The sequence below is a fragment of the Elaeis guineensis genome, chromosome 1, assembly GCF_000442705.2.
Source record: "Elaeis guineensis isolate ETL-2024a chromosome 1, EG11, whole genome shotgun sequence".
Classification (NCBI taxonomy): domain Eukaryota; kingdom Viridiplantae; phylum Streptophyta; class Magnoliopsida; order Arecales; family Arecaceae; genus Elaeis; species Elaeis guineensis.
Window position 1 is genome coordinate 84,175,107 of NC_025993.2, and position 8,036 is coordinate 84,183,142.

The window sequence follows — 8,036 nt, forward strand, 5'->3', positions numbered from 1 at the left end:
AGATCTTAATTTTTATATCCATTTTTTCTTTAGACACATTGCTAAATTCTTTCAAAATAGGATTTTATGACTTCCTGAATTTTCATTACTTGATTAAGCCCTAGATATGAAAAATTTTACTTTAGAAGCTTGTCCAGACCAATCCAAAGTGGCAAATTTAGTCAACTGTGGATCACATGATCCTCCTAGATCAAAACTTCACCTAATTGGGAATTAGGTCCTACTAAATCAAAATTCAAGTTCAAGAAATGCCTGCTTTCCAATCCTACAGCTAAACCTCTTAGCTTTCTAATTTAAATTCATTCTCCACTATATAAATTTCTCACCATTCCTAGTTGTTGGAGATAGTTTTATGATAGGAGTTGAAGTTGTTGAAGCTAAAACATCAATCAAGTCACAAATTCTATGAATTGTGTGATCTTCTCCTCTAGTTGGCCAAAATGAGACTTCACATGAACATCCACCAAGGTAGAAGCTCAACTTTGTTTTCAATGTACTTTGAGTACCAAAAACTTTTCTCCTATCTACATGTACTTCACATGCATTTAGATCATATATCAGGGCTCTCCAATGTAGGGATCCTAAGTTTTGATACAACTCGATACAATAGGAAAGAGAAAAGAAATTCCTTCAACCTGCTAAACTCAACCAAGGCTATAGGATCCCTTCCTAAAAACTTTAGTTTATGAAACACCAACCACTTATGGCATCATAACCCTACTTTCATTAACAAAGTATTAATCTGATTAAATTTAATTTACCTCCTTGAGGCATCTAGTAGGAATAGTGGCATCAGGATTTATCTTGTGGTAATGCTACAAATAGGTCAAGTTGACCCATGACCTAATCTGGCTTGACTAGCTTAGATCTGATCCGACCCATTTTAAATGACCTATGGGGATATTGGGTTAGGTTCTAAAATTAGATCCATTCTATTTTTTTGGATTCGGTTTGGATATATTGAATTCGATTCTGAAGCAATTCGATCCAATCCATTTGAGTTTTGGATCAATTTTGGATTTTCTACTTTGTAACCCAAACCCACCCAATCAATGTTAGATATATGTCCTAGAAGCCAATCAGACTGATATATTAATTCTTTGTAAGACATAATTTTGTATTTAATCTAATTAATTAGAATAGTTAATTACCATTCATATAGTAATGTGTCCAAAAATCATCCAAAAAATTAACAAAATGATAGCACATATTCTTAAGAGTTGAAAATTTGAGACATGCATCATTGATGATTAATTTTTAAATTATTCTCGATCGAAGGATTTGTTAGATGTATATCTAGAAGCTAATTATTGACTGACATATTATTCATTCTATGATACAAATTTATACTTTAAACTATTGATTTAATCAATAAAGAGTATTTTTTTTTCATTCAAGTATTATGTGTCCTTGAATCATCCTTGAAATTGATGTTACGATACATATTCTCAAGTGTTGAGAATTAAAACTATGTATGATCGATTCTTAAATTACTTCTGATCATAGGATAGTCATGGAGACGGTGATCGATCCAGATAGATCGATGCACAATTTACTTCCTTCGAAATAGATGAGTCTCTAATCTACAGTGTAGAGACATTGAACGGCTAGTACGGATAGTTTTTAGAGAACAACTAATACTGAGTATGACCATACGAGAGATCACATAGATTTTTATTCAATCGTTAGTGATCATCTTGATGCTGTAGTTAAGTGACTTGTCTTTTAACTTACAGTGTCACAATTGCTCACAGTAAGACTATTGTAGTTTGACTACATATAAGTATTGACTCAATTATGAATTTTTATAGTAGATGTTGGCTTCAGTTGATTGAGCTGTGTGAGCAACGTGTGCATCTAGATGGGATCTATCAATCTTGATAAAGAGAAGTAGTCCTATGAGATTTGAGAAGCTGAGTTCATAAGTCTATGGTCATAGCAGTGTGATTGATGAAAAAAAATTTTCATTTAGAATCACTATTGAACTTGAGCTGATCAGATCTATTATATGACTAATGATGAGGTTTGACGATTTATCCATGACCTGCCATCTAGTCGGAACTCACGATAGAGGAACTGTATTATAAATTAACTAGACCTAGATATTCTATTTTGATTCTACTGGTTGCTACTACATATTGCTAGATGTTACTAGTGGATTGTGAGAACTCAATAGAATCATTTTGGATCAATGATCCTTATCGAGTAAGAGTGAAACTATTCCGATCCACTGAAAGAGATTTCAATGATATCTATGATAGAGATCATGGTATGTCTCACTATTAGACAGAATTGAACCTATAAGGTCATACTTATATAAAAAAGAAAGACCTTGATTAGTTATAATTAGACTTATGAAGTACTAATTAATATAGATTTAAAAAAATTCTATTGGGTTCATTTTAACCTTGCTAGCACCTGGGTGAACCTAATTTCTCTTATAGTTAGTTTGCTTATATGATAAATATTAGCCAATTCCTACACTTGATTTGAACCTAATTGAATTTGATTCAATAACCTTCAATGATTGGATATTTAATTTATGACTTAAATTAAATCAAAAAAAAATTTTGATTTTATTCATCTGAATTTGATCAAAAATCTTTGAAGTAAATTTATGAAACCATGTAGATTGATTAGTGAGCATTTAATTGGATCCCATATGATGGGATGCCTAGCACTGAGTGTGGGCACGGGTGAATTATGGATGGCGTCCCATTTATTTGGTTCAAGTATATTATGATTAGGACTTCTAATTATGATTAGGAGGAGGGATCCTATTTTGATTAGGATACCATGAGATGTCTATTTAAAGGATCCTAGTCCTACTTCTCATATTATCTTACGATGCAATCAAATCATTTGATTTCATCAAAAATGAAGAAGAACCTTATGTTTATAAAAAGATCAGTGAAAGTGCGCTTGTCTTCCTCATATTGTATGTGGATGATATCCTCCTTATTGAGAATGATATTTTCATGTTGACCTCAGTTAAAACTTGGTTGTCTAAAGAATTTTTTATGAAAGACTTAGGGGAAGCATCCTATGTCCTTAAGATAAAAGTCTATAAATATAGATCTAGAAGGATGCTTGGCCTGTCACAAAAGCTGTATATAGAGAAAGTGCTGAAGCGGTTCAGTATGAAAAACTTCAAAAGGAGTTTGCTACCCCTTAGGTATGATATTCAACTTTCCAAGATGATATGTCCAACCACTTCTGAGGAGATCGAGCGTATGAGTAGGATTTCTTATGCTTCGACGATAGAGAGCCTCATGTACGCCATACTATGTACTCGACCTCATATTGTCCTTACTATATGTCACTAGTAGATATCAGTCAAATTCAGATAAGGAGCACTAGATAGCTGTGAAGAACATCTTTAAGTACTAAGAATTTGTTCTTGATCTTTGGAGGACCACCTGAATTGGAAATTGAGAGTTATATAAATTTAGACTTCATGTCGGATCCTGATGATAGAAAGTCTATATCGGGGTATGTGTTCATTTGTAATGGTGGTGCAGTCAGTTGGAAGTATTTCAAGCAGAGCATCATCGTAGATTTAACCATAGAGGCTGAGTATGTCACCACTTCGGATGCTGCAAAAGAAGACTTTTGGTTCAAAAAATTTATCACAGAACTTGATGCAATGACATCGGATTCTATAGCACTGTACTATGACAACAATAGAGCCATAGCACTTGCTAAGAAGCCTAAGTCTCATCAAAAATCAAAACACATTGAACGGTGGTTCCATAGCATACGGACTACCTCGAGAAGCAATATGTCGAGGTGCAAAGAATAGACTCCGTGGATAATATGGTAGATCCACTGACAAAGTAGTTGAGCCAGCTCAAAATGATAGCTCATCTTGAGAAGATGGGGCTTAGATTAATGACCAATAGGCTTTCGTCCAAGTGAGAGATTGTTAGATGTATGTCTTAGAAGTCAATTATTGGCTGACACATTATTCATTCTATGATATAAATTTATATTTAAACTATTGATTTAATCAATGAAAGGCAAGTTTTTTTTTTCATTCAAATGTTATGTATCCTTAAATCATTCTTGAAATTGATGTTACGATACATATTCTCAAGTATTGAGAATTAGAGTCATGTATGATCGATTTCTAAATTGCTCTCAGTCATAGGATAGTCATGGAGATGGTGATCGATCTAGATAAATCAGAGTACGATTTGCTTCCTTCGGCATAGATGAGTCTCTAGTCTATGGTGTAAAGATACTGAGTGGCTAGTGCAGGCAGTTGTTAGAGAACAACTAGTACTGAGCGTGACCATACGAGATATCACATAGATTTCTATCCAATCATCAGTAATCATCTCGATGCAGTAGTTATGTGACCGATCGTTTGACCTGCGGTGTCACAGTTGCTCACAGTAAGACTACTATAGTTTGACTACACATAAGCATTGATTCAATTATGAGTTTTTATAGTAGATGTTGGCTTCAGTTGGTTGAGCTGTGCAAGCAACGTTTGCATCTAGATGGGATCTATTGACCTTGATAGAGAGTAATCTTATGAGATTTGAGAAGCTAAGTCCATAAGTCTATGGCCATAGTAGTGCGATTGATGGAAAAGAGTTTTCATTTAAAATCACTATTAGACTTGAAATGATCGGATCTATCATATAACTGATAATGAGATTTGATGATTTATCCATGATCTATCATCTAGTCGGGGTCACAATACAAGGATTGTATCATATATTAACTACACCTAAAGGTTCTATTTTGATTTTGCTGGATTGTCACTATATATTACTAGATGTCACTGATGGATTGTGAGAACTCAATAGAATTATTTTGAATCAATAATTCTTGTTAAGTAAGAGTGAACTGTTTCGATCCATTGAAAGAGATTTCAGTGATACCTATGATAGAGATCATAGTATGTCTCACTACCAGATAGAATTGAACCTATGAGGTCACACATAAAAGGAGAAGGCCTTGATTAGTTATAGTTGAGCTAATAAAGTATCAATTAATATAGATTTAGAAAAATTTTATTGGGTTCATATTAATCTTGCTAACACCTGGGTGAACCTAATTTTTTTTATAGTTGGTTTGCTTATATAATAAGCATTAGCCAATTCCTACACTTGATTTGAATCCAATTGAATTTGATTCAATGGCCTCTAATGGTTGGATGTTTAATTTATGGCTTAAATTAAATCAGGAAAGAGTTTCTTAATTTTATTCATCTTGATTTGATCAAGAATCATTGAAGTAAATTTATGAAACCATATGGGCTAATTTGTAAGCGTTTAATTGGATCCCATATGATGGGACACCTAGCACTGGATGTGGGTATAGGTGAATTATGGGTGGCATCCCATTTATTTGGTCCAAGCATATTATGGTTAGGATCTTTAGTATGATTAGGAGGGATCCTAATTTGATTAGAATACCAATTAAATATCTATTTAAAGGACCCTAGCCCTACTTTTCACATTATCTCATGATCTCCCATCCTTGCTGCCACCTATTAGTGTGCGCACGCCCCCCTCTCCTCTCTCTCTAGCCCACACCCTCTCTCTCTCTAGGCATCCCTCTTGGAGTTAGAAGAGAGGTGGGCAGCATCCCTTTTCTTTGGTATCAAGTGTTGGCGCTAAGTTATTGGTAGTTTCACCCTCTTCCTCTTAAGTTTGTTGAGAGTTAATTACAATCACTTCTTATTTGTTGTTCTTCTTGATTAGTTGAGGGATCAAGAAAGATTCTTGATTTCTTCAAAAATTAAGAAAGAAAGATTAAAAGGGTTTATGAATTGATCTCTATCCAGGCTTGGTTTAAGCCTACTCAGGCTTTCGGTTCAAGCAAGCAGGATCCAAGAGAAAATAATTGAGGTCGGCCCTGTGGATACCAGTTGAGATAGGATTTTTGTGCTACTGATTCAGAGCCTGATCAACCCCAGATCTAGAGATTGAATTGGATTCAACCTCAGTTGCAGGTTTGAGGCAAAAGGAAAAATGATTCAGGTATGTGAATTGATTACAAGATTTCTTCATTCATCCTAAAATCAGTTTATGTTAATTTCAACATATGAACTAAATCCATAGATACTTTCATATGATGAATGTATGCTTAGATTAAAAGTATTTTAATCTAATTTTTTTATTATATTTTAGATTTAAAAAAATTTTGAAATCCACATGCACTAGCACCTGAGAAAAATTCAATAGGATCATCATAGGGACGGTGATTATTTTGGTAAGACTGTTGCACAGATCACTTCCCTTAGGATAAATGAGTCTCGAATCAATAGTATGGGGATACTGGAGCGAGAGTACAGATGGTTGTTAGAGAACAACGATACCGAGCATGACCAACATGAGAAGTCACTTGGATGTCTACTCACTCATCAGTGACATTCTCGATGCTGCAGTGGTGTGACTAGTTCTTAAACTACAGTGCCTCAACTATTCACAATGAGATTGCTATAGTTTGACTACACCATACCTCAATCTTCTAGCCATATATTGTCTTGAAATGTATGTTGGCTGCAGTTGATTCATTGTAGGAATAGGGTGTGCATCTAGATGGGATCTATCAACCTTAGTAGTTAAGGAGTAGTCCTATGTGATTTATGAGATTGAGTTTGAAAGACCTTGACTAGGACAGTATGAATGATAAAAAAATTTTTTTATTAGATTTCACGAATAAACTCAAGTCGAATAAAGTTTACATATAACAGACGATGGGGTTTGATGAGTTTTTTATAACCTTCATCTTATCGGGACTCATGATAGAAGAACTAAATCATACGATAACTATACCTAGAGGTTCATTTTTCTGTTTTGCTGGATTGTCACTACATACTGTTAGACATCACTGATGGATTGTGAGACCAACGAGCATTATTTTGATGGTCAATAATTTTCGATTGGTGAGTTAGAATTATTTCAATCCATTAAAAGTAATTTTAATGATATTTTGATGGAGATCAAAATATATCTCACTACCAGATATGTTGCTCTTTGAATTGATTTTGATGATTATAAAGTATTTGAGGGGGTTACTAATGATTTTGGTTTGAAAAAATATTTATTATATTTTAGGGGCAAAATCATAATTTTATCAAGTTCTGATTCAGAAGCCTCAAGAGCAAGAACACAAGATTTGTAATCTATTGGAGGTAAATTTAATATTTTTGAATATGTATTTTAAAAAAAAAATCATGTTTATATATTTGAGTCGATCCCATGAGTCGACTCATGGCAAAAGGGGTTGAATGGCACGCTGAATTCTTTGGCTGGCACACTCTGTGAGTCGACCCCATGAGTCGACCCCTGAGTATGAGTCGATCCTATGAGTCGATCTCTACTGCTGTGTAGGCCAAAATTACAGAACAGTCATTTTCTGTTCTGTGTCACAGAAGTTAACCCCATGAGTCGACTCATGAGCATGAGTCGACCCCTGTGACGAAAAAATTCTGCAACGGTTAGTTTTCAGCTCATTTTGACTGTATTTAATGCCCATTTAATATGCTCTAACGGCTCTATTTCAGTCCAGATTACTCTCCACCATCATTTGAAGTTATAAAAGGTACTTAAAGGAGGAAATCAACAAAATTTTTTTAAAAGATTCTTTAAGCATTCATTTCAACCCTAAGCAAGAGCCCTCTTAAAAGTTCAAGAAGCTTTTATTTCAAGTTCACCAACCCCTCAAGAGCTCATTCAAGTCTTCAACCATCTTGAAAAAAATCAGAAGAGCTTCGTTCTTATTGTGTAAAGTGTATTTAAAGCTTTATTTACTCATTAAAGGAGCTACATCTGTATTTCTGTGTGATTAACTGTTATACTCTATTTTTGAGTTGATTTTTTTTGTTTTGGAAGGATTCCAAAATATGAAAAGGTTAATCCAAACCTTGAATCAGATTGTATTGGGTTAGCTTGTACCCAAAAAATAAGTGTTCTAGCTTGAAATAGCTAGAGTCAGAGGTTCTAACATTGTATTCAGTTTGAATACGATTTAGTGGATTTGAATTCTCAAGTAGGAGCTTGAGGAGTGGATGTAGG